This window comes from Halichoerus grypus, chromosome 4, assembly GCF_964656455.1.
Source record: "Halichoerus grypus chromosome 4, mHalGry1.hap1.1, whole genome shotgun sequence".
Classification (NCBI taxonomy): domain Eukaryota; kingdom Metazoa; phylum Chordata; class Mammalia; order Carnivora; family Phocidae; genus Halichoerus; species Halichoerus grypus.
The window spans coordinates 122,250,926-122,266,747 of NC_135715.1; the positions used below are offsets into that span (position 1 = coordinate 122,250,926).

A 15,822-nucleotide genomic window follows, 5' to 3' on the forward strand; every position below is an offset into this window, starting at 1 on the left:
TCTTACTAAATTTTTTGAGTCATTTTCTTAGTGGTCGCTATGAGGGTTCAATTAACACCTTTGTTCATAACAATCTAGTTCAGATTAATATCAATTTAATTGTAATAATATGCCAAAAAAAACTTTGTTCCTCTATGACTCCTCTCCCGATTTGTGCTGTTATTATCATGTATATTACATCTGTATAGATTGCATGCCCATCAACACAGAAAATATAAAGAATGCTTTACGTTTATAAGTTATTCTTGCACAGAGGCCATGCTAATCTTTTTTGTATTGTTCCAATTTTAGTATATATGCTGCCAAATTGAGCACAACATGACCTAATATTGGCATTAAAAACTACTCTGGCTTCAGTGTGAAAAATGAATTAAAGAGGAGGCCAGTCTGGAGGTGAGAAGACTAGATAGAAATGCTGAAATATATCAGGTAAAAGATGATAGTGGTCTGACCTAGAGTTCAGTATTAGACTACTGGAGAAGAGATGTAGACAACACATTTGAAAGATATTAAGAAGATAATATTAACTAGCCTTGGCAACTGGATGTATAGTTGAGCAAAAGGAAAGAGTCAAAATGACAAATTCTCTGTATCATGCAACTGAGAGAATTATGGTACTATTCACAGAGAAAGATAACATTGAAATAGAAGCTTTGGGAAAAAATACAATGAGCTCAATTTTAGACTTTTTAAATTTATGATGCTTGTAGGATATTTAAATGAAAATAGGAGATGTTCAGTAAAGATGGGATATCTAGGTTTGAAACTTAAGTGAGCAATATGAGCTGTGAATAAAGATTTGAGAGTGATTAATATGTAGATAGTAATGAAAGTCTTAAGAGTTTATTAGAATATCTGATAAGAATGTATGAAGTCATAAAAGAAGAGGACCAAGGATGGAATCTTAAGGAAGAGTAATATTTTGAGTTTGAGGAAATGAAGATGATTCATCACAAGAAAGTGAGAATAACTCTAGAAGTATCAAGAAAACCAGAAGAGTGTGTTGTCATGGAAGTTGAAAGAATAGAATATTTTAAGAATTGAGACGTCACATAAAATAAGGAATGTATTGTTTTCATTGGATTTAGCAATAAGGAAAACCATTAATTACAGCAGTATATTAAAGATAGCTGCGGATTCTTTGCTATTCCTCTCATCAAGAAATAAAATTGATTTCCCTCCTCTTGGATCCCTCCTCTTGAAGCCTTATTGGGCTTGTATTGACCAATAAAATGTGGCAGAAGTCGGATTGTTTCATTTCTGAGACTGGACAGCTTCTACTTTCACAAACTTAGAATATTCCCTCTTAAAACTCAGCTTTCATGCTGTGGGAAGCCCACATATGGAGGAGCCATGAGAAGAAGGACTCACTTCCAGCTGAGCTCCCAACCAAGAGCCAACCCCACACGCGAGCAATGTGAATGAGCCTTTGTGGATGTTTTAGTCCAGTCAAGCCTCCAGGTGACCACAGCTCCAGCCAATGCCATGCAGAAAAAAATTATCCACTCAAGCCTAGTGAACCCACAGAATCATGAAAGTTACTAAATGGTGACTGCTGTTTTAAATGACCATGTCTGGGGGGCAGCTTGTTACTTAGCAATTGATAACCTATTTTATTACTATTTTGTAACATTTATAAGAGACAATGTCCTGTTGAGGTATTGCAGGTATAAATTGCCATGGGTTGAAGAGTGACTTGAAGGATAGGAACTGAAGACAGCTATTTTAGTAGATGATTATGAAAGAGAAAAGCTATTTAGAGTGGTATATATAAGAAAGTCTGATTTTGACAAAGGTATTGTTAGCTTTTAATATAAGAAATTTATTTTTTATTTTTTATTTTATTTTTTTGAGAGAGAGAGAGAGTGCATGTGCATGCACACACACACGTGTGAGTCGGGTGGGGAGGGGAGAGGGAGAGGGAGAGAGAGAGGATCTCCAGCAGACTCCCTGCTGAGTGCAGAGCCTGATGCAGGGCTTGATCTCACTGCACTGAGATCGTGGCCTGAGCCAAAATCAAGAGCCTGACACTTAACCCTACTGAGCCACCCAGGTGCCCCTTTAATGTGCAAAACTTAAATGGTATTTAAGAAGGTGCATCCCTGTGCCACAGCAGCAATATTAATATGCATATAAGACAAAAGAAAATACTTATAACTATGGTTCCCCAGTGACCCTGTAAGAAAACATTGAAGATCCAGAAGAGAGATGGGTTAACATTGAAGATACAGAAAACATTGAAGATACAGAAGAGAGATGGGTTAACTGATGGAGAAAGGTTCTTGAGGAGATGAGAGAAAATGTTATCTTTTTCAGACTCCCCCAGAAAGGATCTTATTAGTCTCCTTAGACATGATCCATTATAGAGTCCCTAATATGTGGACTCTCATATCCTGACTCCTTGGCATTCACTGTTTGCATAGCTGCTTTTAGCTCAAGCACTAATTGTTTTCTAATCATTCATTGGTAGTTCTTAGGTTGTATTAGTTAGGATATTATGTTTTGGGCCACAAGTAACAGAACATATATTTCAAAGTGGCTGAAATATAAATCTGAAGTTTGAGGGTTGGTTAATTCAGCAGCTCAACAGCATCATCAAGGTCTCAGGTTCTTTCCATCATTTTGCTCTGTTATCCTCACACTTTTGTCTCATTCTCTTAGGTTGGCTCCTGTAATTGTCTCAAGATGACTGCTGTAGTTTCAGGGGTTATATTCAGAAAGTAATGTCATGGGACAGAAATAGGAGGTTTCTCCTTGCATGTTCCTTTCCCATAAGTCACATAGCAGATTTCTCTTCTAACGGTTAGAATCTCATAATATGCCCAATCAATTGCAAGGGTGATTTTAGGTAGGCTATTTATACTTTCTGAGCTTTAGTTTTCACAGCTGTAAAATGGGTAGCATAGTACCTATCTTAAAATTATCGTAAGGAATAAAAGAGGGTATTCTACTAAGTGCATAGCACATTACTTGGCTCACAGAGCCTCTTTTCTTCTATTCCATCCTCCATACTGTGTTTAGAGTTTATTTTCTAAGAAGCAAACTTGAGATTCTCTTCCCATTTAAAAGACCATAATAAACTTGATTTGTCTTCTGGTGGTGCTGGGGTCTACTTTTCCAAAAGCACTCAGAAGAAAGAAAAAATTAATTGCGTGTGGATTAGAAAGGAAAATGGCTGGTGGGCAAATAATAGTATCTGCCACACAAGACTACCAATGTACAAGACACTGTTCTGGTTACTTTGACTCGGGGGGGGGGGTTGTGGGGGGTGTGGGAATTCCCATGTGCTGGGTAGAAACTGAGATGTCAGAATTTCCTTTTGGGGTAAAGGGTGGGGATCCAGAGCACAGATGGAGTACAGGTTCTGATATATGTGTTTGGGTGATAAAGTGTGTGAACATGCAGCATGATTTATTCTTATCCCAACTCTATCCCTCATAGCTTGGCCCTGGGCTCGACCACAGCCCTGCATCTGAGCCAGAATAATAAATCATGAAGTTCCTTAGGCTCCAAAGAAGGTGCTAACATGAATACTGAATAGTATTCGTGTTATCATGTTACTAAGTAAAAAAAAAAAAATGCATTCTTACATGCAGTGTGCTTTCTCTAGAAACAATTAGATTTCCCATCTAGACTCTCCTTTTGCTTATCTCAATAGACACAGTGCCATCTACTGAAAATAAAGCACCAATAGCCACGATACCCCAAGGGATTCCCAGGAGAGCCCCCCTCTCTGTGGGCTCCCTGTCTCACCCACCTCCCAGATGGACTGGAGGGAGTAGGCGGAATCCACAGGCTGTTCTCCTGTCACAAACTGTAATGCATCTGTTCCCTGGTGCTTTCTGTGAGCAGCAAGAGTAAGATGTTCCTGTAGGGACCTAAGGAGCCCGGCCAGAGACCTAAAGTGTCTGTGAAAGCTCTTTTAGGCTACCCTCTTGCCTTCGTTTGACCAGGTACAAAATTAGGCTATCCTATACAGATGAGGCATGCTTTTCTAGTAAAGCATAACAAGGATTACTGACATGTTTTCCTTTGGGTAATTATGGTAGGTTTCTTTCCATGTAATAGTGTAGCCATGTATTAAAGTCTTTTTATTTTTCAGTGAAATTTGTAGTGGGTAGAATAGATAAGAGATTGAGAACAGGATCCTGGAACATTATCAGGACTGCTCTGTCTTTGGGGTTTGGGGATAACCTAGGTTGCTATGAAAATTCAGTTATGCCAAATTCCACATTCTAGTTCATTGTGTTCTCTCCAGATTGCAGTCTCTCTTGGTTTCATAAATGGAGAAATGGAGAAACAAAAGGAAGATTGTTGCTTACATTTAGCCACCCCAGTCAGCAATAAAATAGAAAATGGAAGCTCTTTAAAATGCACAGCCTTCTGTAGGCCACGCTCAACTCTTGTCCTCTCTGCCCCTCACTCTCTCCTTCTTCCTCCCCAGGAATCTTGGCTGCATCTGCTTGTAGCCCTTCAACGACCATCTATAATTTAAAGCACTGGTTTGAATGGATTCTGATTTGGATTTTGGTAGTCAGAGCTGGCATTCCTTCCATTTGCCCCTCCAAATCTGGCCCCATTTCCTCTATTTCACTCGCTGCTCATTCTTTCTGCTTTCTTCTTATTAGATTTTCCAAAGCAAAACTTCCCACAGTTAAGTTTGTAGTCTGGTAATTTATCATGAATATTCTTAAAATTGCCTCATTAAAAGGGGCATTTGAAGCTGAAACTTAAGTGTCTGTTACCATGGTAACCAACAACAACTCTTTAGAACTGCCTGCCTAAGCCAGAGAGGTAAGGGTTGCTGTTGGCAGAAGATTGAAGGTAGGCAACTAAAGACTAGTGGGCAGGAAAGACAGAAAAGGGAGGAAGGAAAAGGCCTGTAAGACCCTGATGTGGAATTCTCAGCCCCAAGTTGGATATCCTTCTATGCAACGAGACAAATCAAGTTGGTACTATGCTCCCAAATTCTTGACATCATACAGTTCAGGAAATTTGGGGCCTGGAAGTCCTTTTCACCATCAGGTTCCTGAGGGGAGTTTGGATTCAAAGTTTACAACCTGAAACTTATGTAATCACATGTTACCTATTCTTGAGCCAGTCATTTACCTCTCTGTGCCTCAAGTTATCATTTTTTTTTTTTTTTAAATGTGCAAAGCACTCTCTGTCACCAGGTTGTATGAATATCAGCGAGGCAATAAAAGTGAAGCCTTTTTGTAAACAAGGTGGTGCATCTATGTGGACTAACGCACGTTTTGAGTCTACAACTGTTCTCTAGAAGCTCTTCTGGTTGCCATCAGCCAACCTCTCTCAAAGAAAAGAAAATTTCTCCAATAGTAAGTAGTCTCAAACTAACCTTATCGATTGCTTTTTCCAAGCCAGGATTCTCTAGGCTTTCCATTATTCACTGGGCCTGTAAAAGAGTGAACATTGGCTGTTAGGCATGTCTTGAACTGCTATAAAAATGGTTATAAAAGAAGTATATTTGATAAATAATGAAGGTTACAAAGAATACAAATTACATTCTTTCATCTTCTGTTTTCTTTGCCTTTCCAATTGCAATTTTGGGTAAAATGTTAAAGACACAATCAAGAGTGGCAAGCATTGTACTTAGAAAGGGAGAAATGTCAGGTCAGGGAATATGGGAAATGTAGCAAGATTTACATTTAAAAAGTAGTTAAATGCTTGGGAGTCTTTAATATGTATTGCTTTCTTGGTAGAAATATAATGTGTTGAATCAATAGGATTAGACAACTATGACAAAGGGAAAAATACATCTTGATGAGCAACATATGGAGAGACAAAGACATATAAAGAAGAAAATACTGCACAGTGTTGACATTCTTAGGACCACAAGAGAGAGGGGACACTTGGGTGGGGTCTTGGTAGGAATTCTTATGGAACATAATAACTAGGAACATATGGAGAAGGGGTTGAGTTATGAATATAAATGAATACATTAAATCTGCCAGATCTAGTACTTCTTGGCACTGCCCACTTTCGTCGTTTCTCTTATTAGTACAACTGCCATCAGCATAGATAATTGAAATATTAGTGAATTTTTGATGACTCATTTGTGTACCAGCACAAAAGATCTGGGATAGGCAAAGCTCATTCTTCAGGTGCTCATAAATTGGCAATCTGCTACTTCAGATGTTCTAATTTCCTCCTTCTTACCAAGTGAGTAGGAAATCAAGCCTTCCCAGAGATGGGTGGGGTGTGAAGGAATTCCCCAAATGTTGAAAATAGTCAGGTGTTCAAATCAGAATGGGTTCACCATCAGGGGCTCCTGGGTGGCTCAATTGGTTGAGCGTCTGACTCTTGATTTCTTCGGCTCAGGTCTTAATCTCAGGTTCATGAGATTGAGCCCCGCATCGGACTCCTCACTCAGCAGGAGTCTGCTGAAGATTCTCTCCCTCTCCCTTTGCCCCTCCCCTGCCAGGGTGCACGTGCACGCATGTGCGAGCGTGTATGTGCATGCTCTCTCTCTCTCTCTCTCTCTCTCAAATAAATCAATAAATCTTAAAAAAAAGAATGGGTTCACTATCAGAGATGTCTTGCACATGTTTTGAGAACGAATAGACAAAACAATTCCACACAAAATCGCTAGCTTTATGGTTGTTAATGAGAAATGTCCAAAAACATACTTTTTACTGTTTATGTTTCAGACCTTATAAATCATGAAGTGTAGTTTCAAATTGTAGTGTAAGACCTATAGAGTAACACGGGTATTGCTGTTAGCTGTAAATACAGTTCTTTATTATGGTTACAGCTTGCTCTTCCTAAAATAAAACTCAGCATTTGCTGAATTTAAGTTTAGCTTGGCTTACTTCTCTGCCAAACAGAATATAAGTATACCGGATACAATACTACGTTAGCTTTCTTTTCAACATCAACCCCAAATCTGAATGTTCTTATTGTTCATTATTAAACTTTCATGCAAAAAGAAAAAAGGGAAATTTTAAGGGCAAGATCTTTGGCATCAGATATAGTCCAGACCTTGACAGCGCCACTCAGTCGATTGCTAATCCTCACTTTATCTGTAAAAATTGGGTGACAAAAATGCTGATCTCATATGGTAATTATGAAGTTTAAAGGAGCTAATGGATGTAGATTGTACTGGGGTATTTATATAGCTTTAATAAATAATACTCATTCTCCCCACCCAAGTTCTGAACCAATTAAGAAATAGACAAGAGTAGGGCAGACAGGAGATATTGTCATGGAAAAAGCTGACATTGGGAAACATGGGCTTCCTGACACAGAACACCAGAAATAAACAGACTTACCACCTGGTCACCAGCAGTCCTATACAATACGTCTCCCACTGGGAAAAGGTATTTGCTACTAAGCTTAAAGCATGCCTGAGATCAATTGAGAACACATGCTCCCTGTGAGGAGCTTGGCTACAGAGAGAGGAAGAGGCTGGATTATAAATACCCAGTTTCTTCCAAGCTCCCTAATGAGATAAATCACTCCTCCCCTGGGGGGAGGTGGAAGGTATCCAGGTGTGTTACAGCTCATGAAGCTCCCTCTCATGGGAAGAAACATCAGGAGTGGAGAATTAGTGTTCCCGGCAACCAAATGTTTAACACAGCATCTGGCGCAAAGAAACATTTATTCTATGTGTTATAAGATAAACTGAGGCATATTAAAAATTTTAAGAGTTTATTTGAGCAAAAACTGATTTACATCCAACAGCATCCTGGCTAGCAGATAAAAAGGAGATCCGGGGAACTGCACAAAATGAAAGACTTATTGGCAGAAGGGAGCGGGAACAAGGAAGTTATACGAGGCAAAAAAGCGGGTTGGTTATTGTAAGGTCACTTTCCGTTAAGGGATGGCAGGGTCTATCAGGCAGATGACCTAACTAGTGCTGATCAGGTGAATCCTGATTGACTGGTTCAAGATTCCATTTCTGGGAAAGGTGAGCCTAATTAAGTCTCAGCTTGGTGATGTAAGGTTTAGCATACGCCTTTTGGGACCGATGTCTTTTTTTAACATATGTCATTTATGCCCATTATAATTATTGATCCTTAAGGAAAAGTGAAAATACAAATTATATTTTAGATCTTGATACATATGAGAAAGTGATAGGTGGCATATCTAGAGAAGTGGAGAAAATCTGGTAGGAAAGATCTTCATATGCCATCATGTGCATTTTTATTTTGTTTTGTAGACAGTGGGTAACCAAAAATAATTTTAAGTTGGGGAGAGACCCTCAAGCTTACATTCTAGCATATGAATTCTCACTGCGCTATACAGGATGGAGAAGACAGAATCCCCATGAGCCGGGCACTATGCTATGCACTCAGCATAGGAACAATGTTATATATATGTAATGACCTCTCTTAATTGTCACAACAATCTTGAGAATGTTGCTGTACTCTCATTACTCTGATTTTACAGATGAGAAAGCAAAAGCTTTAAAAGTTTAAGTAACTCCCTCAAGAGATGCACTCAGCTTGTAAATGAAAAACCTAGAATTTGACCTCATGTCTACCTGACTCCAAGACTCAGCTCTCATGTACATTCACACCAGGCTCTGTGCTTAGAAGGTCCCATTCTTACTTTAATGCTCTGCTGTCATCATCTCGAAATTCTTAATAATTTCAGAATGACAGGCTTCACATTTTCATTTGGCCCTGGGTCCCTTAAATTACATAGCCAGTCCTGCCGAGACCTCTTACTTTCCACTACCCCAGTCACCACTGTCATCAAATCTGGAGGAGTCTATACAGATGAAACTCCTCTTTTAATCAAAGAAACATGGAAAATTAATAACTATAAATATGTGGATGATTATATATGGATGTTTTAGCATTTTTTTTTAAAGATTTTATTTATTTATTTGACAGAGAGATAGACAGAAGAGCACAAGCAGAGGGAGTGGCAGAGGGAGAGGGAGAAGCAGGCTCTGCGCTGAGCAGGGAGCCCGATGCGGGACTCGATCCCAGGACCCTGAGATCATGACCTGAGCCGAAGGCAGACGCTTAACCATCTGAGCCACCCAGGTGCCCTGTTTTAGCATTTATACATATGAATATCCACAATTCAGAGCCACATCTCCATCCCCAAACAATCCTCTCCCAGAATTTCTTTGGTTCCTGAGCACCTCCTCAGTGCTGCAAGTGGGAGCCAGATGAAGAAGTGGTGAGGACAAGGCCTGAGGTTTAGTGGGGGGTAAATACATTCATGTCTAAGCACATGTGTCTGGTCAAATTCCAAGTCCAAGTCCAAGTTAATTTAGGATTATCTTTTTGATGTTTTCCATATTTCAGCTCCCATCGGTTGGCAAAAATAAATTAAAGATGATGGAACACATACCGGCCCAATTTCGCAACTTTTTTGAAGTTATAGGTCCACTGAAGGGCAGGCAGCTATTATCGAAGATGGAGAAGGATATTTTAGAAGAGCCTGCTATGTGAGCAGCACTATATGGGTGCCCTCTTTTCTTTTTTCAAGATTTTTATTTATTGATTAATTTGAGAGAGTGAGCAAGCGAGAAAGAGAGCACAAGCGGAGGTGGGGTGGTGCAGAGGGAGAGGGAGAAGCCGACTCTCCGCTAAGCTGGGAGCCCGAGGGTGGGGATGGTGGGGCTTGATCCCGGGACTCCAGGATCATGACCTGAGCCAAAGGCAGACGCTTAACCGACTGAGCCACCCAGGCGCCCCAGGGTGCCTTATTTTCAATCACCTTATTTAATCATGAATTCATAATACTCTTCGAGGTAGTTGGCTACTTTTAATATCTTTCTTAAGAGAGAACTTTTTTTAAAATTAGAGAAAGGGGCGCCTGGGTGCCTCAGTCGTTAAGCGTCTGCCTTCGGCTCAGGTCATGATCCGAGGGTCCTGGGATCGAGCCCCGCATCGGGCTCCCTGCTCAGTGGGAAGCCTGCTTCTCCCTCTCCCTGCTTGTGTCCCTCTCTCGCTGTCTCTCTCTGTCAAATAAATAAAATAAAATCTTTAAAATAAATTAATTAATTAAATAAAATAAAATAAAATTAGAGAAAAATAAGAAAATACAAAAAGAAAGACTCTAGAAAAATTATTCTAAGTCCTTCCATATTTTTTCATATGCACACACACACACAGACACACACACAGAGTTACAAAATGGAAAATAATGGGCACATGGTTTGTAACCTGGATTTCTTTTTTTCTACTTAATGTACTGGGTATTAATAATTTTTGAAAAAAAAAACTTCAATGGTTTTCTTGGGCATTTTAGTTTTTTCCCTTATTTTTTATTTTTATTTTTTGCCATAAAGATGCAAGGTGCATCCTGTGAACCCTAGGAGAGCAGAAGATGCTTGGCCAGTACACCACACCCACTGTGTCCACATGATTGTAGAGACAATAGATTCTCTGTCCTCTGGACAGAAGAGCTTTTCTTCATGATTTTACTATGGCTTTGCCTATGCCTTTATTTACCATAGCTCTGGCTAGGAGGATGACTAGTCCCTAAACATACTTTCTTTTTTTTTTTTAAAGCTAGGTTCTATTTTTCTCTGAGCTTTTCTTTTCTTGCTAAACGATTTTATGATTAATTGATTTTCTCACATGTTGCCCTAGAGCTTGTTTACCTCCTATGAAATAAGTGGAAGATTTCCAATCTGAAGTCAGAGTTTGTCCTGTTGTTGCATATTGTTGCCTAATTTGAGTTCCTAAAAATGACTTTTTTTTTTATTTTTTTTATTGTTATGTTAATCCCCATACATCACATCATTAGTTTTAGATATAGTGTTCCATGATTCATTGTTTGTGCATAACACCCAGTGCTCCATGCAGAACGTGCCCTCCTCAATACCCATCACCAGGCTAACCCATCCTCCCAACCCCCTCCCCTCTAGAACCCTCAGTTTGTTTTTCAGAGTCCATCGTCTCTCATGGTTCTTCTCCCCCTCCGATTTCCCCCCCTTCATTCTTCCCCTCCTGCTACATTCTTCTTCTTCTTTTTTTCTTTCTTAACATATATTGCATTATTTGTTTCAGAGGTACAGATCTGAGATTCAACAGTCTTGCACAATTCACAGCGCTTACCAGAACACATACCCTCCCCAGTGTCCATCACCCAGTCACCCCATCCCTCCCACCCCACCCCCCACTCCAGCAACCCTCAGTTTGTTTCCTGAGATTAAGAATTCCTCATATCAGTGAGGTCATATGATACATGTCTTTCTCTGTTTGACTTATTTCGCTCAGCATAATACCCTCCAGTTCCATCCACGTCGTTGCAAATGGCAAGATCTTATTCCTTTTGATGGCTGCATAATATTCCATTGTATATATATACCACATCTTCTTTATCCATTCATCTGTTGATGGACATCTTGGCTCTTTCCACAGTTTGGCTATTGTGGACATTGCTGCTATAAACATCGGGGTGCACGTAGCCTTTTGGGTCCCTACTTTTGTATCTTTGGGGTAAATACCCAGTAGTGCAATTGCTGGACCTAAAAATGACTTTTAATGAGTATTAGATCCTAAAGAAAATAATTCTTCCAATTAATTCTAAACCCTTGATAGCCATTTTGATGCTTGAGTTGTGTTCTTCGAGGATTTTCATGGTTATTAAATCCTTCTAGAGCTTTCTAGAATTCAGCAGAGAAGAAGCGGCCTGAAAACCAACATTTTGGATAAGCTCAGATATTACCTATAGGGGTTCAGACAATTTTCCAAATCCTAGGTTTGCTTTACTGGAGGCCATACTGATCAGGGTTCATATCAATGAGAAGTTTAGTAGGGAATTTTAAAAAGAAATCCCCCCTAGGGGCACCTAGGTGGCTCAGTGGATTAAGCATCCGACTCTTGATTTCGACTCAGGTCATGATCTCGGGGTTGTGAGATGGAGTCCTGCTTTGGAATCTGCACTGGGCATAGAGCCTGCTTAGGATTCTCTTTCCCTCTGCCCCACCCCATTTCTCTTCCTCTCTGAAAAAAAAGAAAGGAAGGAAGGAAGGAAGGAAGGAAAGGAAGGGAAGGAAGGAAGGAAGGAAGGAGAAATAAAGAAAGAGAAAGAAAGAGAGAAAGGAGAGAAAGAAGGAGAGAAAAAGAAAGAAAGAAAGAAAGAAAGAAAGAAAGAAAGAAAGAAAGAAAGAAAGAAAGAAGAAAGAAAGTCTTCTCTAGCCAGAAATTGAGTAAGTAATGTTAAGGCAATATGACATGCTTTGAATGATAAAGTGCATTTTGAAGAGACATTTATTCAGTCATACTAATAAAGTAACCATAATTCTTTTCTTAAATGTTTCCATCTCAATTAATATTTTTTAGTCAACTAAAGGACCAAGAGAATAATAACACCAACTTGACCTTTAACTTTTAACCCCAGCAGTGCGTCTTCACACCACTCCAGTAGCAGAGGGCTGCAGGCTAAAGGAAGGGCTTCATGCGTGAGTCCTTCCTTATTGTTCTCTCGTAACATCTCTTTGGAATTGTGCCCTAAACTCGAAGGGTGATTTGTCTGCCTGTAACCTAAGGGGACTGCTCTGATTATTAGGTCAAATAGGAGGGTGAACCAGAGAGATCATCAGAGAGTCAGGAAAACGTATTTGGGACACCACATAATATTTTGATTCTGGGGCGCCTGGGTGGCTCAGATGGTTAAGCGTCTGCCTTCGGCTCGGGTCATGATCCCGGGGTCCTGGGATCGAGCCCCGCATTGGGCTCCCTGCTCGGCGAGGAGCCTGCTTCTCTCTCTCCCTCTGCCTGCTGCTTCCCCTGCTTGTACACACTCTCTCTCTGTCAAAAATAAATGAAAAGATCTTAAAAAAAAAAATTTGTTTCTGCCTCTCCTACTTTTTGTTTCGTTGCCAGGCACTCTACTGCTCATTTTGGAAAATCTTTGCTCATATTTTTTATTATAGGGTTATCATTTCATAATACATTATTGAACATGTGTAAAGATCCCCAAATTTTTAGGTAGCTAAAATTGGATTTCAATATTTTTTAGAACCCTGTTGCTCAGTAGTAGTGGAGAGAAGGCAGGACTAGGGGACTGGAAATAGCTATTTTTAAATTGTTAGCAAAATTCTGGTTTCTCTAAAGGTCAAAGTTTGAATTCTCTTTTCAGTACAGATCTTCCCTCTACTTCTACGCCTTTATTTCCAGATTTATGTATATTGGCTATGGGGGAAATGCCATGATGTCATGGTCTTTAATTCAAAGCATATACTACACCTGGTAAGAGAGAACTTACACTTTTTCAGGCTGTTGTCTCTCAATAAACACCATAACTGAGTGTTTCGTAAGCCATTCCAGCCCTCAAATAGCCCAACCATTTCTGAGAAATGGGTCTGTGATAAGACCATATAATTCCATGAGCATTTAGTCCATTGCTGTCCTGCCTTAGCTGGGAAAACCCTGTGATAACCTCACTTGGGGCAGATGCCTTGAAAGGGGACGTCCATTCTCCACAAGACTTACCACAACCATGTTACCATGGACCTATGGATTGAGTCAGATCTCAGCATGTTCCAGAGAGATGGGTACACTCTATGATCCAGGAGGAAATAATTTACATCCCAAAAGAATTTCAAGATCTTGCTAAAATACGTATCAGTAGAAACCTGGGGAACATCTGTGCATTCCAAGGGCATTTACCCAAAGAAGATATAACAGTAGATTGGATTGAATTTATTGACCTAAGTGCACCTCCTAAAGATTCTGGATTTAATGTGTCAGTTCATGAAGCTAGAGGTGGTTCTAACATCTTTCTTGGTTGATCAATTAGAACTTGGACTTAGTGGTGACCTACATTTAATGAGATGACATGTCAAAGCTTCCTTGGCATGATGTGAAGGAGGAAATGCACAGGCTTAGGGAGATAAGAATGTTGGACTGGATTTATCACATGAAACTTACATACCATCCCCACACCTTTGTTCCACTAGAAGGCCCCTTCATTAAGCTATTGAGAAATAGGTTAGTGAAGGGAATATCTGCATCTTTGAAACACTATGGTTGCTCTCATTTGAAGGCCAGGTATGAATTGTCGGGGATGCTGTCATTAATTATGAAGTACCTTGGTATGGTTTTTTCATTTTTTTTTTAAATTAGGATTTAATAAGTTTCTTGGATTTGGATATTTATGTTTTTCAAAAATTTGGAATAATTTCAGTCATTATTTTTTCAAACATTTTTTCTGTCTCCTATTCTCTCTCTTTTCCTTTGAGGACTACAATTACACAGATAGTAGATCACTTGAGGTTGTCCCACAGTTCAGTGATGCTCTGTTGATTTTTTTTCCAGTCATTTTTCTTTCTGTTTCATTTTGAATGTTTCTGTTGTCTTTGAATTCACTAATGCTTTATTCTACAGTGCCCAATTCCATCCAGTATACTTTTTATCTTGGGCATTGTATATTTCAACTCTAGAAGTTTGATTTGGGTCTTTTTTTTTTTTTTTAAGATTTTATTTATTTATTTGAGAGAGAGAGAAGGGGAGGAGCAGAGGGAGAGAGAGAATCCCAAGCAGACTCCCTGCTGAGAACCTGATGCTGGGCTCAATCCCATGACCATGAGATCATAACCTGAGATGAAATCAAGAGTCGGACATCTATCTAACTGAGCCACACAGGCACCCCTCAATTTAGGTCTTTTTTATACCATTCTGTATTTCTTTCCCTAATATGCTTATGGTTCTCTCTACTTTCTTGAACATGAGGATTATAATTATAATGCCCTTGATAATTTAGTTCTAATATCTGTGTCATTCCAGATCAGTTTTATTTTATTTTATCTTATTATGTTTTGTTTTGTTTTAATTGCAGTGTAGTTAACATACAGTGTTATATTAGTTTCAGGTGTACATTACAGTGATTCAACAATTCCATACATCACCCAGTGCTCATCAGAAGTGCTCTCCTTAATCCCCGTCACCTATTTCACCCATCCCCCCTGCCCACCTCCCCTCTGGTAACTAACAGTCTTATAGTTCTCTTATAGTTAAGAATCTGTTTTCTTGGTCCCTCTTTCTCTTTCTTTTTTTTTTTTCCCCTTTGCTCATTTGTTTTGTTTATTAAATACCACATGAGAGTGAAATCATATGGTATTTGTCTTTCTCTGGCTGACTTATTTCCCTTAACATTATACCTTCTAGCTCCAGGGTGCCTGGCTGGCTCAGTCAGTAGAGCATGCCACTCTTGATCTTGAGGTTTGTGAGTTCAAACCTCACATTGGGTGTAGAGATTACTTAAAAATAAAATCTTAAAATATATATACTCTCTAGGTCCATCCACGTTGTTGCAAATGGCAAGATTTAATTCTTTTTATGGCTGAATAATATTCCATTGTATATAAATATACATATATATGTTTGTGTGTGTGTGTATCACATCTTCTTTATCCATTCATCTATTGGTGGACAGTAGGGCCACTTCCGTAATTTGGCTATTGTAAGGAATGCTGCTATAACCATAGGGGTACATATATCCCTTTGAATTAGTGTTTTTGTATTTGGGGGGTAAATACCCAGTGGTGTGATTACTGGATTTTAGGGTAGTTCTATATTTAACTTTTTGATGAACCTCCATACTGTTTTCCAGAGTGGCTACACCAGTTTGCATTCCTACCAACAGTGCACTAGGGTTCCCTTACCTCCACATCCTTGACAATACTTGTTGTTTCTTGTGTTTTTGATTTTAGCCATTCTGACAGGTGTGAGGTGATATCTCATTGTGGTTTTGACTTGCATTCCCCTGACAATGAGTGATGTTGAGCGTCTTTTCATGTGTCTGTGAGCAATCTGTATGTCTTCTTTGGAGAAGTGTCTATTCATGTCTTCTGCCTATTTCTAATCAGATTGTTTGGTTTTTGTTTCTGTT

At 39.4% G+C, this 15,822-nt stretch overlaps 1 non-coding gene across 1 annotated transcript; it reads right to left on the reverse strand.

Moving 5' to 3' along the window:
• Positions 1 to 210: 210 nt before the first annotated feature.
• Positions 211 to 315, reverse strand: LOC118526453 (U6 spliceosomal RNA). Its single transcript, XR_004912630.1, has one exon. It is a non-coding gene; the product is annotated as a U6 spliceosomal RNA (small nuclear RNA).
• Positions 316 to 15,822: the final 15,507 nt, after the last annotated feature.